Here is a 15,301-nt window from a genome sequence, read left to right on the forward strand (position 1 = left end):
TCAGAGAGAGTGAAGAGATAGTTGGGCTGATTAATCACACATCCCCTGCTGTGCCCAAGGCTTAACCTGTAATTACCTGGGGCTCCTGCATTAGGCCTCCACTCTCAAGGAGAGAGCTAGAAGAGAAATCCAGTGCCCTGGGCACCAGACACAGGCTCAAGGCTCTGGAAACAGTGAGTCTCTTAGTTTTAACACTAACTTCCTCCATCCCACACAAGCCCACCAGGTTTGTGAAGGTAGCAACTGCTTGTGCCCTTCTAGAGTTGCCCATGGCTCTGTGTTCATAGAAAGCAGCAAGCTCTAGGGTGGCTGTGACTTGGTGATAGCCACACCAGCAAGAGCTAGGAGCTGCCAGCTTTGTCATGTTTCCCTTCATGAACTAAGGTTTCTCTTCTGCAAATTGGGGTGGTATAGGGGTCATACGTAAGCCATGCCTGAGGACTGCCTTTATGTTAGACACACACACGCACACCAGAATTCAAAGTACTCTGTTAAGGGCTGGGTTTTCTATAAGGTGTAATGATTGCAAAGCCCCTTGGGGAGGAGTCAAGAAGGGTCCTTGCAGCAGACAAAGCTTGTTAGAAAAAAAGGGGTGTCCAGTTGCAAAGCAATGGAGAAGGAAGTGGCTTTGTCAGAATTTCACTTATAACCCAGTATACCCAAGCCTCAAAGAGGTGGAGGGAAAGGCCCATAATGATGGGAAAACCCTAACTGCCTGAAGCTTCCACCATTTCCAATAATTAAAGGCAGACTTAATAGATATTAGGGCCCTCTTTCCAGCAGCTGGGTGGCCAGGCAATTTTTATTTCAATAATTAGCTGCTCTAAGTCACGCTGAACTGGAGACAGATAAAGGCTGGGCTAGTCTCTTATGGAGCTAATTGTGCCCAGAGTTCTACACGCCTAATCAAGCCTTCCACTGCTCCCATCCCTTTCATCCAAGGCCTCAAAAGACCTTACCATCGGTAATTAAGTCTCATAAGTGCTGTCAGGAAAGGGATTCTCCTTGATGGTCTGAATGAAGAAGAGGCTGCTGGGGTGCAGGTGGGGCAGGCAGCCAGGTGGCTGGCCCCCAGGAGGAGGACAGAGAGTGAGGAATAGGCCCCAGCCCCTGAGACTGGGCCCTCCAAGCCTTTGACTACTGTGTGTTCTACCCCTAGGCAGGACAACTGCAGACCTTCTGGCTTCATTGGCTCCCCCCTGTAGAGTCTGGCTCAACCTGCCCCAAACTAGAGACGGTCCAGATGGCCATTGAAAGAAAGCCTTTCTAAATTTATCATCCTGGATGGTCTCTGGGGGATGTATTTGTTAGACATGACAGGTCAGGCAGAGGTAATTCAAATGCTAGCTACTCTCCTAGGTTCTTAGAATTAGAGGGGAACATAAGGGATATTAGTCACCCATGCTCCGTCTGCAGCTTGGATTCCTTCTATGAATCCACGTGGACACCAGCAAGGCTTTGATCTCAGATGATGGAGCACTCACTCCTAACACATTTTATCCTCTAAGCAGTGACCTTCGAAGGTCTGTTCTGATAGTGAGCTAGAATTTACTTATTCCAAGAGGCTTCCTGCCAGTCTTAACTCTGCCTTAGAACCTCACAAAGAAGCCTGATCTCTTCCCACCCCCAGAATAGGATCTCTCTTCCTCAGGCTCCAGGAAAGAGTGGAACACAATGGTAAACAAACCAGCAAACAACAACAACAAAAAACAAGAAACATAAGTTTTACATCAAAGGCACAACCCAAAGAGGCACTACTGATAAACTGGACTTCACCAAACTTCAAATCTATGTTCTGGGAAAGGTTATTGCTAGGATGAAAAGAGCAGCTACGGGGCAGCCCGGGGGGCTCAGCGGTTTAGCGCCGCCTTCAGCCCAGGGAGTGATCCTGGAGACCGGGGATCGAGTCCCATGCTGGGCACCCTGCTTCCCCCTCTGCCTGTGTCTCTGCCTGTCTCTCATGAATAAATAAATAAAATCTTTAAAAAAAAAAGAGAGAAAAGAGCAGTTACAGAGTCGGAAAACATATTTGCAAACTGCATTTCCAGCAAAGTTCTAGCATCTAGAGTATATAAAGAATGCTCCAAACTCAGCAGTAAAAAAACTTCAAACAACCCAATTAGAAAAATGGCCAACAGATATGAGCAGATACTTCACTGGGGAGGATACACAGATGGCAAATAAGCACATGGAAAGATGCTCAACATCACTGGCCATCAGGGACACACACCCATCAGAGGAACTAAAATAAAAAAATTGTCATAACTCTAAACGCTGGCAAGGATACAGAGACACCGGAGCACCCACACATTTCTGGTAGGAATATAAGTTAGTACAGCGCCTCTAGAAAACAGTTGGATACTTTCTTGTGAAAATAAACATGTAATTACTTTACAACCAGCGACTGCACTGTGGGCGTTTATCCCTCAGAAATGAGAACAGTGTTCACACAAAAACCTGTAAAATAATGTTCATAGAAGTTTTACTACTTATCACAGTGAACAGGAAACAGTCCAGATATCCTCCAATAGGCAAATGGTTAAGTAAAGCAAATACTGTGGAATACTACTCAGTAAGAGAAAGGAATGACTAATAATACAACGAATCTCTAGAGAATTATGCTGAGTGAAAAAAAAGCAAATCACAAATCATACTGTATTGATTCCTTTTATGTGACAGTTTTGACAGGAAAACATGTTAGAAGTGGAGAACAGATTAGCAGGTGCAAGGGGCAAGGGATAGGGCAGGGGCAGGAAAGGTGAGGATGGCACCATGAGGGGGGACCCATGGGGATGGAAATGCCCACTATGTTGCCTGAACACACGAAGTTGCAAGTGATAAAACAGGACAGAAGCCCACACATACACACAAGTAAGTACAAGTAAAACTGGGAAAATCCACATAAAATGAATAGATTGTATCCATATCCTGGTTGTGATATCTGCTCTCTTAACTAAAGTTTTGCAAAATGTTTACTAAGGGAAGAACCTGAGTAAAGGATACCCAGAATATCTCTATTATTTTTTTTACAACTGCATGTGAACTACAATTATCTTTCTAGAAATTTCATTTAAAACACTAGGTTTCTTGAGTCCAGCAGGCCTGGGTTTGAACCCTGAACCTGTTGTGTACTTCTTGTGCAACTCAGAACAAATAAACTATCTGAGACTCAATTTCCTCATCCGTAAAAATGGGAATAGTATTCAACATCTTACACGGTTGTCTTGAGGCTTACATGAGGCAAAGCGTGGAAATGCTTAGCTCTTTGGTGCATAAATAAGTACTCAATAGACAAGAGTGGTAAATGTTACATTATTATACAGCAAAAATATTTCTCTGCCTTCTCCTACTTCAGTTCCCACTTACCTTGCTTCCACCCTGGTCAGCCTTCTGAAAAAGTTCCTTTCGGTCCACGTTGCTTTAAAATACCAGGGTTAAACACGGAAGAGTCTGATGCAGTTTCACATTCAGCAATAATCTTATTATTTCTAGCCATGTTGTCATACTTTATGTGCTGTTTTGGCTAATCATTTGCCACTAATTTCCTGTGTAACATATTTTCCCCTCAATAAGGCAGCAAGCTGCTGTCAGGTTCATAGTCACTTAGCAATTCTTAAGCTTCAGGTACAGTCACCACCAGTGTGGCATCATATGTCTCTTACAAAGTCCTCGGGACAACTGTGGACATTAGGTGTGGTGGAAGATCGCTGTAGAAATGACACCTCTCCCCATATCACACCCTTGTGCAGTCTCCCACACTGACTCTGGGGTTGGCCGTTTTGCATGCACTGGCCGAGGGGATATCAGCAAATGTGATTCAGAGGCATGAAAAACCCTTTAGTTTTTGGCTTGCCTTCTCGGGCTACTGCTGGAAAACAGCCATCATGTAAGGAGACCCCAGGCTGGCCAGCTTGTTGCTAGAGACACAGGGCCGAGCCTACGAGACCCCTGGAGATTGTAGCTGCACGAGTGAGCCCAGAGTCAAACTGGCTGAGCCACCTAGCTCCCACCCAGCCCAGATTACCGACTCATAGAAACAGAAACCAGTATGTGGTCATTTTAAGCCTCTATATTTTGCCGTGGTATGTTACACAGCAAGGCTAACTGATGCACGTACTCTTATAATTCTCATGTTACAGATGAAGAAACCGAGGCTCAGATCATTGAAGTACCTTAACAAAGAGGAGGAAATGACATGAGGACAACAAGGATAACGTTTAATGTTTAAACAGTACTTCAGAGCTTATAAATTTCTCCCACAAATTTTTGTGTGATTGAATCCATCATCCTGTACCTCTCTTTTTGGCAACATATCAAAATGACATGTACATTGTATTTCTATTTAAGTAGCTGATTAGTTACATGCTCCAGGCTGTGCAGAGATAGGGATCATGTCTGTCTTGTTCAGCACTGAATCTCAAACCTTGAGCCTTGCAAACAGTGGGCACTTAATAAATAATAACTAAGTGAACACCTCTGAGCAGCTATGCCATGATGCTGTGCTACATAGAGGACTGGTGTTCACAGAGGGGAAATGCCTTATTGGAAGTCACACAGCCAGCAAGAGGCAGGACTTATATGCCGCCTAGCTTTTTTGACTTAGTGCAAAGGTCTGCCTTAAATTCTCTGTGTATCCCAAGGGTGAGACAGACAAGGAAATGAATAACTACCCCACAGTTAGGATGGAATGTTGTTGGATGAATTCCATATGTTTAAGGAATGCCAATCCCCATGCTAAGAGGATTCTGATCAAACCAAGCTTCCAGCTGGAGCAAAAATGTGTTGCAGTGTGAACCCCAGTGCCTGGGATCAGAGATGCCTATTGGCACAAATCCCACATCAGCTTGTACCATCCAGCCCCCAATCCCCATGGGGCACCCCAATCAAACACAAAACCATCCAGCAAACACAGGAATGCCGAATAGCTCTGCCCTGGGCCCTGGGCCAGGCCGCGTGTTCCTTAGTAAGGGACAGCAGATATTAGGGACAAGTCCTGCATTTTCATGTTCCAGGGGCCCCCTTCCCTCTGCGGGATCTTTCCCCACTGCCCACTACACAGAGATGACATTTTCAGAATGCTCTTATCCACTCTGCCCTGGGAACCACAGACTCTAGCTGAGGAGGCTCTGTTTACCCTCCAGGGCACCACCAAGCAAGAGAGGAAGGACACAATGCTCCATTACAACTGCCAGGAAGCCCGAGCACCACGGTGGGCTCACAATGGGCTGAGCAGAGCCTCTCCACCTTCTCGGAAGGCCTCAGCCTGTCCTCTCCATGGGGAAGCTCTGGCCCTTGGTCCCTCTGCTGGCTAGTATTACATTTGGGTCACTGCGGTCTGGCTTCTGAGGCCAGACCCTCACATTGTTCTCTTGATTGTAGCCCTAAATTTGGTTTCATTAAGACACTCTGCTTGTCACTCCATTAATTCTGCTTTTGTGGGTTGTTAACCTCAGTTAACTATACCAGTTTCAGGCTACTTCAGCCGGGAGAGGAAGTGAAGTGGGGCTGCACACTCCTCTCCAAGGCTGGGACGCAGAGAGGTTATAGCATCTAGGACCCAGCCAGGCCTCTGGGAGCTAGTGCCAACCCAGATCTATCTGTATGGTGTTTCTAACGTAAAGTCCCTTCCCCTCTCAAAAGTCACCGAGACACTGCATGCTGTGAGAGAGTTAGAATGCACATCCTCAACACCTCCAGCTTACAAACGAGGACATCCTCAGGCAGAGGAAAATAGTGCACAGTGGCCAAGAGCCAGGGTGCCAGGGTTCAAATCCCAGCTCTGCCACTCCCCAACTATGTGCGTTGGGCATGCTACTTTAACCTCTCTAGGCCTCACATGTGAAGTGGATATAATAACTGTCCCTACCAGACAGGGTCACTGGGAAGTCTGAATAAGTATGTGCAAAATACTTAGAACAGGCTTAGCCCTCAGCTATTATTATTATTATTATTATTATTGTTAATTATTATTATTATTATTATTATTATTATTATTATTTTATATTTCATTCCAGCCCAGGTACAGTTCTGGATTTCTCCATCTCACTCATACTATTGCCTTTAGATAAAATGTCCCTGTGTAGCATTATATATTCATTCATTTAGTCACTGAAAAAATATATACTAGGAACCTACTATGTGTCCAGATCTACACTTGGATGCAAGGTGATAAGAGTTCTGCTGTTTTCCCAGAAAGGCAGGAAGGGCACTATTTATGAACAGGTGTCTTCCAGTTTGGATCTCAGCCCTGCATTTACTAAGTAGCTTGGGGCCTCAGTTTTCTCATCTGGAAGATGGAGAGTTACTTATATCCCTACCTCGGGCCCTTCCCAAAGACCCCTACGGTTGTCTGGAGGCCTGGAGAGCTGAGCGAGTGATGGGGTCTTCTCTGAGCCCTGGCCCTACTACGGTGTTGGCTAGTAGGAGAGAGAAAGCATCCCTGAAGCAACTGGCCAGTGTAGTCCTATGCTTCCCCAGAAACCTGAGCCCTCTTCAGAGAGAGGATTTTAATTGGCTTAGGCTCTGAGCCCACTCCAAGGGAGCATCACAAAGGAGGGATTAGCCCCCTAAGAAGGCCAGGCCCCACAGGCAGGCCAAGCAGCTAGAAACCAGTCTGTCTGCCATGACCCTCTTGAGCTATTCCAGCGATGGGCGGCCTTTCCTTCTTCTCTTACCATCCCATGAGTGCAAGAGAAGGGTGCTTTTTTTTTTTCCTTTTTTAAAAAAGATTTTATTTATTTTAGAGAGAGTGTGTGTGAATGTGAGTGGGAGGAGGGGCAGAGTGAAATGAGGAGACAGATTCCACACTGAGTGTGGACCCCAACGCAGGGCTCGATCTCACAACCCTGAGATCACAACCTGAGCTGAAACCAAGAGCCAGCTGCTTAACCAACTGAGCTATCCAGGCACCCCCAAAAGAGGGGTGTTTAAATCAGAGCCTTGAGCTAAGAAGCAAATGGGAAGGGCCTGCAGATGATGTTTAGCACAATCTTGAAAGAGCCCAGGCTTAAAATTCACAGTTTGTGGCAAACAATTGGATTTGCCTCCCCAGAGGGAGGCCCTGGGGCTGCACTGAGAAAACATAATGTTGGGGCCTTTCCTGGACTGGGCACTTTACAGTTTATACAGCACTGCCAATCACGCTACTTCTGCTAACACTCTCCAGACTTGAGAAGTAGGTTTTATATTCATATTTCAACAGGGAAATGTGGCAGGCAGGCAGGAAGGAATGTGGGGTTCTGGCTCAGGAGTACTGACAAGTGGCTTTATGATCCCCAGCAAATGACAACAACATACAAATTCTGAATATCAACAGTGGGCATTCACCGGGCACTGAGTATGCGCCTGATGACACTTCCAATAGTTGCCATTTTCATACAAGCTGAGGCATGGAGGGGCAAGGATTTGTCCTAAGTTACACAGCTCTGTAAGGAGGCTAGGATTCAGAGCCCCACAGGGAGGGTCTCATTTTGTTGAGCTGTATCACAGAGGCGATAAAGATCAGTTATACTCAAAGGTCAGCAGTGTCACGGAAGCAGGTGGATGTAGCTTTGAAACTGCGAAGCGCCGTACAAATATTTGTTATTCTTTTTGAGGAAATGATGGCTTCAGGACGTGAAATGATGTGTCTAAGGTCACCCAGCTGGCAAAGAGCAGACTGGGACTTGATTCCAATATTCGAATGCCCACTGTCCCTCGCATGAGGCCGCAGCTGCTGTCTGGAACACCTGCCTGCACGGGATGAGGGCTACGAATCTGCAGGAGCAATCAAGCTGATGATATTTAAATACTTGGCTATTTGAAAAATATAGCAACAAGCAGTTGAGAATAAATGCCAGAACTCTAACCGGTTAGGAACACCACCTGGGGGCACAGAGATTTGTCAGCGTGACTGATGCTTCCAGCTTTAATGGAAACGTGCAGACGCTCACGCAGAAGCGAGGCAGGCCGCGAATTGGCGACAAGGAGCTTGAAGCGGGCCATGCAGGTTAAGGAACAACACTGGCATCCTGTGACTCACTCTGTCTGTGTGTTGCATCCTTCTCCAGGGAAGACTTGTTGTTCTTGTTTTATTGAGGAGAGGAGAAGCCGAGGCCTAGAGAAGTCCAGGATTTATGCAAGTTTGCACCGTAATAATGCCTGAGCTGGAAACTGAACCCAGAATTGTTTTACTCCAAAAATCTTGACTCTACCGCCTGCCCATCTCTGTTGCCCATACCGCCCTTGCTGCTTGGGAAGGATGTGGTCATGTGTCTGTGGCTCTGGGAACTTTGTCCCTTAGCCTGCTGTCCTTGGGATTTGCTGGCTCACATGTCCACCTCTGCCTATCGTCATTCCCCCAGGACCCGTGCTGTACATAAGGATCCTGAGATGGTCTTTTTTCATGGTCCTATCTTGGGGGACTGCACTGTCTATTGGGGGAAGCTCAGCCAGAAGCAATTTCCTTTCTAGATCCTACAGAAGAGCCACTTCATGCAGCCTGTGAACAGCAGAGGAGTCAGGCTGGCTTCTACGGCACCTGATGCCTTCAAGAGTCTGGGGCTATAGCAGGAATCTGCCAGTAATCAGGACAGGGGAGGAAGGGGAAAGAGTGTCAGGTTCCAAGCCCCGACTCCTATGCCAACCAGGACACTTAATTATTTTTTTTACCTAATTCACATATTGGGCTTCCGTTTAGGATTTCGTTTAAGTAATCAGATCCTTGACCAAAAACAAGTCAGAAAACCACTGCCTTAAGACATACGCTCAATTTAGAGTGGCTGTTTTATATAGAATTGGCTGATCACCCTGGCATAACTTGAGTCATCCCTTCTTCCTGCTTTCTCATTTAAAGAGTCTATCATAAATGGCTAATTTATTCCTTTACATGTTATCTATTGATTATCTATTATGAGTCAGACACCATCTCAAGTGCTGGAGATAGAGAAAAATACATCTCTCACTCTGTCTGCATTCTCCTACCGTGCTGGAGTTTCTTTCTAGCTTGCAAGGTGATTGTTCTAAGAAGGAAATCAGACTATAATCACATCCCTGCACACAACAGTCAATGGCTCCCTATAGCGTAAAGCCCTGCTACTCCAGGTGTGGCCTTGAACTACAGCATCAGCATTACCTGGAGCTTATTAGAAATGAAAATCTCAGGTGCCACCTCAGACCTCTTCTATCAGAATCTGAAATCAGATCCCCAGGTGATTCCTAGGACTTTGGGATCTGAGATTACCAGGACTATAGGACATTAACATGCCCTTCATATCCTGATAGCCCTGTTACCTGCCCTGCCTCATCTCCACCCTCTTTTCTCAAATGTATTATACTCAGTGCCAGTCTGCTCAGCCCACCTGTCCTCTCCTGCCTCCAAGCCTTTGGACACCCCTGGGGCCCTCTACCTAGAATACTCTCCCTGCCCCCACCTCTGGCTGCCAGCTACAATTCCTCCCTTTGTTGAAATTCAGACTCAGATCCTCCTCGAGCTTCTTCAACTCCCCTCTCCCCTCCCACCTACAGGCTGGCTCCATTGCCCCATCATCCCATCACTGGCCCAGCCAGCCCCATGTCTGAGAATCTGCTAGAGAGCTCAGTGCTCTGGAATTTGTGTCTGACATCTAGGTGGGTGTCTGTCTCCTTCAAAAGATGATGAGCCCTGGGGAAAGGGATGGGCCTTTCCTTCTTTATATCCACTCAATCTCTGTGCTGCCAATCAGTAGGGATGCAGACAGGATTCAGAGTCTGCCTGGAGGAGCATTCAGACTGACGGGGCAGACTGGCTTTCAAAGCAATGAGGGCCAATATGTGTTCTCTATACAGGTTTGTGGCAACACATGGGATGGGTTATTGAGCTGAACCTTTTTCTTTCTTTTTTTTTTTTTTAAGATTTATTTATTTATTTTAGAGAATGAGAGAGGGAGCAAAAGGGGCAAAGGGAGAGAGAATATGAAATAGACTCAGTGCTGAACACAGAGCCTGATATGGGTCTTGATCTCATGACCCTGAGATCCGATCTGAGCCTAAACCAAGAGTCCAGTACTTAACTGACTGCACCTCCCAGGTATCCCGTGAACTGAACCATTTTTCAAGGCCATTGGATCCAGGTGGCTTTGCTCTTTGGGCAAATGGTCACTGGCTCCCCCTTCTTATCCCTCTTCCAGATAGACCTTTTCAGTGTCCCCCAAGGGAGTATCCCCGTTTCTGGATACTGAGTTCTCAGAAGACTGAGTTGCCTGTGTGAACCCAGTTCCACTCACCATTTCCTGGCCAGAGGAGTCCCTCTGTGCTTGGCCCCCAGCTAGCATGAGCATAGGAAATGACACGCTCACAGCCAGTCACCCCAGAAAGGGATGCTTCCTCCTTTTGAAGGAAGGCAAGTAGTAAGTGGCCAAGTGGTATTATTCCCATCCTGGGCACTGGGGGGCAAGTTAATAAATTAATTAAAGAACTCAGTGACAGCCTGAGGACTAATTAATTAAAGAAATTCTATTACTAATATATCCATGGGACATTTACTGTATACCCACATTGTGCCAGGTTGTTGAACTAGATATTTGGGACACAGAGATGCATTACTTCTGGCTTCTGCTCCCAGCTGAGGTCATCTCAGCTCAGCGAGGGCAGCTTGAGAGTCCGGAGGACTGGGGTCTATCCCTTCCTGGCTTTGTTCTCCTCATCTGTAATATGAGGATCACAGTTCCTGTGCTCCAAACTCAAGAGACTCAGACAGAATCACAAATCAAAATGCTTAGTAAACTGTAAAGTGCTCCACCACTGAGGAAGGCTACTGTAAGCGGTGAAGCCCAAAGCCATTCTCTGCTCCCTTTCCCCAGGTATCACAGCCCAGTTTTGTCTGGGAAATTAACATGCTCAGCCCCAGTCAACAAATCATGATTTGGCTAAGGCATGTATGGTAATCGTGTGACCCAATTCTGGCCAACAGATGAAAAAGGAAGTCCACTGGCAGAGGAAGCTTTTGGGTAGGTTGTAGGTGACACCACTCATCTCCTCCTTATCCTTGTCTTAAATATGGTGGCCATCTTGGGGCTACGAAGTGACAGGTATGAGGCCCAAACAATCACTTTGTAAGGATGACGGAGTAGATCCACTTTTCCAGTTCTTGAGGCAACCACCCCACTCAAGGCCCCATCATCTCTCTTCTGTGTGGTGGCTATGACTTATAGCCAGATACTGTCTGATGATAAACTCTGAGGGTCAACAGCAACTGCACTACTGGGTATTTTCCCCAAAGATACAGCTATAGTGAAATGACGGGACATCTGCACCCCAATGTTCATAGCAGCAAAGTCCATAATAGCCAAATGGTGGAAGGAGCCACGATGTCTTTCGACAGATGAGTGGATTAAGAAGATGTGGTACATATATATACAATGGAATACTACTCAGCCACCAGAAAGGATGAATACCTACCATTTACATTGACAGATGGAACTGGAGGATGTTACGCTGAATTAAAGAAGTCCATCAGAGAAAGACAATTGTCATACGGTCTCACTCACATGTGGAATATAATAGTGAAAGGAACCATAGGGAAAGGAGGGAAACTAACTGGGGAAAAATTAGAGAGGAAGACAAACCATGAAAGACTCCTAATTCTAGGAAACAAAGAGTTGCAGAAGGAGAGGTGGGTGGGGGATGGGGCAACTGGGTGACAGGCATGAAGGACGGCACACAATGAGATAAGCACTGAGTGTTATACTTTATATTTGCAAATTAAATAAAATTTAAAAAAACAAAACAAGGGATCCCTGGGTGGCGCAGCGGTTTGGCGCCTGCCTTTGGCCCAGGGCGCGATCCTGGAGACCCGGGATCGAATCCCATATCGGGCTCCCGGTGCATGGAGCCTGCCTCTCACTCTGCCTGTGTCTCTGCCTCTCTCTCTCTCTCTGTGACTATCATAAAATAAAAAAATTAAAAAAAAAAATTAAAAAAAAAAAAAAAAAACAAAACAAATTCTAAGGGTCAAACTGCTAAGACGGAAAAGTAGGGGGAGATGCCGATCCTGCAAACAGGTAGTTATGGTCCTTTGCGGGAAGTGTTTGGAGCAAACAACGGAAAGACCCAAGCCAGATAGGAATAGCTTGGAGGTCAGAAAACACTGGGGAAGGGGCTGGAACTGCACCCCCTTTGTCTCTGTTTCATCCGTGCAAATCTCATCTATACAACTATCCCAAAGACGTGGGTCATGCTCTCTCCTCTTGGGACCTCCATTGTTCTCAACTCAACAAACACTAAATCATAATGAACATGTGTATGCCTATGAAATGAGGCAAGAGATATGCTGAATGTCTACTGGATTGGGCACATCCCTTGCCTCATTTAATTCTACCAAGGGCCCTTATTTTACAGATATGGGAACTGGAAGTGCAGCAGGTGACATGACTTTCCCAAGGTCATATATTTGAGTCAATGCCAGGCCAAGTCAGGTCTTCCTCATGGTCTAGGCCTATGCTGTCCCACATGGTGGCCACCAGCCACATGTAGCTAGTTACATTTAAGTTTCAAATTAAAAGTACTCAAAATTCAGTTCCTCAGTCACACCAGACACATTTCAAAAATACAAAAGCCACAGGTGGATCCAAGTACAGACACAGAACATTTCCATCATGGCAGAGAGTGCTAGAGGACAGCACTGGTTCAGAAGTTTGTGGTAATCATAGAATAATTCATAGATCCCCATCTGGAGAGCACAGGCCAGTACAATGACCCAAGCAGGGGATTCTGGAAGCAGACAGCTTGGATGTTTGCATTGAGGAAGGAGGAAGGAAGGGAGAGAACGTTCTCTGAGTGCCTATGATATGCTGGTCACCATAGAAGGTGCCTTACGTCTCCTAGCTCATTTGCCCTCATGCCGACTCTACACCACGCCATTTCTTAATTCTGTGTGACACATGGGGAAACTGAACCTCAGAGAGGCAGAAGACTTGTCTAAGACCACAGACTAGGAGATGATGGAGTTGGGATACAGACCCAGATCTAACTCCAAACCCGGGCTCACCGGCCATGCCTCTCTCCTCCAGGTGCCAGGTTTGAAGTCACTTCCTCCCCTCATTCTTTTCTGAAGGAAAGAGATGAATTTTTTCAGCAAGGAGAGCCAAATTCCAGGATGGGGTGGGGGGTGTTGCCTACAGAGGCCCAGAGGGAGTCCCCTTCAGGGTAGCTCTGACTATCTCCCCAGCCTGGGAGGCCAGGTCATAGGGCAAACTCATTTTTTTCCTGGGCCTCCCTTCCTAGGCCAGGCTGTTGTTATCAGAGACCTCTGTAAATCAGGCCCCCGTCACCTCCGGAGACTCCAGACCATGGGGGACGAGCTCCTGCCATAAGAAGATCAAGCTGTTCAGGCTCTCCCAGGGAGCTTTTGGAAGCTTCAAAGGCTGAGGCCTGATTTACGAGGCCACCGATGGCTCCATGCTGTCCAGGAGCAGTACCCGCACCAGCTCCAAGCTGTGCACTAGGCCAGGGAGAGGTCAGGAGATCTGAGGCCGGACCTGGCTCAGGGCCAGGCCTGTTTCTTCTTATGGGCATGATGGCTTGGAGTTAGCTGCCCCTGGTGGGAGATGTCCTACCTCCATCTCCAAGGTCTGGATCAGCCTGGGCATTTTCTGTCCTGCCTGATAGGAGATGAGGACAGATGGTGAAGAAGTAATGTCTGGCCCCTCTTGGAAATGGGGTCCAACTGCAGTCAGGAAGCTCTGCCGACAGAAGCAGCCTGGAAGGTGGCCTTCAGTCCCCATGGCAATCTTTCCAGGGAGCTAAGACTCTTCCCTCTTCATAGGAAGAGGTGCAAGTTCAGAGAGGTCAAGTGATGTGCTGGTGGTGTGCAGGACAGGTCCTGAACTCAGGTCTGCCACAAAGCCTTGCTTCTTATACTCTGCTCTGTGTGCAGTACCCCACTGGCACATCTTTCTTGACCATCAAAGAACAAAGCGCACAACTTATTTCTTTAATAGGAAGGATACGTCCTTTACATTCTCCTGAACTCTTTCATAAGCTTGAATGAGTGAGGAGGGGAGACTGTCTTATCTGTCTGTGGGAAGGTGGCAAAATGAAATGAGCTCCCTTGCCAGGGTGGACTTCTGGGCCTGTAGCCTGCCGGGACTGTGATGGCCATGGTGATTTCCTGAGGTATTTTCCAGCTTAAGGGCCCTACAGTGGCCAGCTTGTTCCTCCTCACAGGAGGGGAACAGACTCCTCACTGCTTATGAAGCCTCATGTCTCCATGTATAAGCAATCACAGTTCTTCTTGCCATTTACAGACACCCACCAAAGGAGGTGTCAGGACCGCCAGTTATCACAATTTCTTTCAGTAATTTGGCAAAGTAAGTATTTTTATCTGATTTGCAGAAGCTCAGAGGGGTCAATGCCCACAGCTAGTACGTAGCAGAGATAGAGTTTAACTGTATTTACTTCTAGCCCCAAACACCCCCATTGTAGCATTTAGTCTCTAACAATAGGCCAGCCTTGGTTAACCCAGTGAGAGTCTAAGATGTGCCCTACGACTGCAGCCTCTGCTTCTCTGCTAGATGGTGACTTTCTTGAGGGTGACCATTCACACGGTGGATGTTAGAAGCGTGGATTCTAGAGTCAGAGCCTGGGTTTGGATCCTACTACTGCTTCTTACCAGGTATGTGACTTTCTACAAGTAACGTGACCTCTCTGAGTCGGTTTCCTCTTCTGTATAATGGTGATACTGCCTATCTCCCTCAGGGACCTCCTGTGATGAAGATCATCCCCAAGAAGCACCAAGCACCACACTGGCTTGTGATAAGCAATGGACAAATGTTTAGTCACAACTCTCTTCTTCCTCTGATGGGCTGCATGGGGCTGACACTGAGTCCACAGTCAATGAAGAAGGCCTGTAGCTTAACAAGGAGATGTATCTGGATGATGCACTGCCAGAGTGTTGGGTAAAACTGCTATTGTTACAGCGGGGAAACTTCCAGATGGAGCTCATCAATGCAATTGGTCCAAGAGCACAGGCCCCTAGGGAGTCCCCTCCACGCCCCCTCTCACAGTTTGGGGCTCCCTTGCCTACAAGGCCTACCCAAACCAGGAAAGCGCCAACTCTCCCCTTCCCCTGGTGTGCTTCGGACCTCCCCTGTGATCTGTTTTTTCAAGACAGCAAAGCAGCTGTCTGGAAGGCACCCAGGGCAGCCATTCCTTGGGATGTACAACCTCCCTCCCTCAAGGCTGGGATGCCAGAAGGACAAACCCAGCCAAACATATGGATCCTGAGCCCAGTAAAGTCAACAGCTGGCCCACTGGCTGACTTCTCCTCTGTTCTTTAGAATATTCT

At 47.0% G+C, this 15,301-nt stretch overlaps 1 protein-coding gene across 9 annotated transcripts in view; it reads right to left on the reverse strand.

The window, feature by feature from the left end:
- TENM4 (teneurin transmembrane protein 4) overlaps positions 1–15,301 on the reverse strand; it is a 733,541-nt gene that overhangs the window by 389,873 nt on the left and 328,367 nt on the right. The window contains exon 1 of one of the 9 annotated variants that reach the window (XM_055320384.1): positions 8,021–8,078. The exons of the other annotated variants lie outside the window; for them this stretch is intronic. The gene's annotated coding sequence lies outside the window, so the exon portion shown is untranslated. Of the gene's footprint in view, positions 1–8,020; positions 8,079–15,301 lie in introns of those variants that run through there. 9 annotated transcript variants of the gene reach the window in all.

Source organism: Nyctereutes procyonoides, unplaced genomic scaffold, assembly GCF_905146905.1.
Source record: "Nyctereutes procyonoides isolate TBG_1078 unplaced genomic scaffold, NYPRO_anot_genome, whole genome shotgun sequence".
Taxonomy (NCBI): domain Eukaryota; kingdom Metazoa; phylum Chordata; class Mammalia; order Carnivora; family Canidae; genus Nyctereutes; species Nyctereutes procyonoides.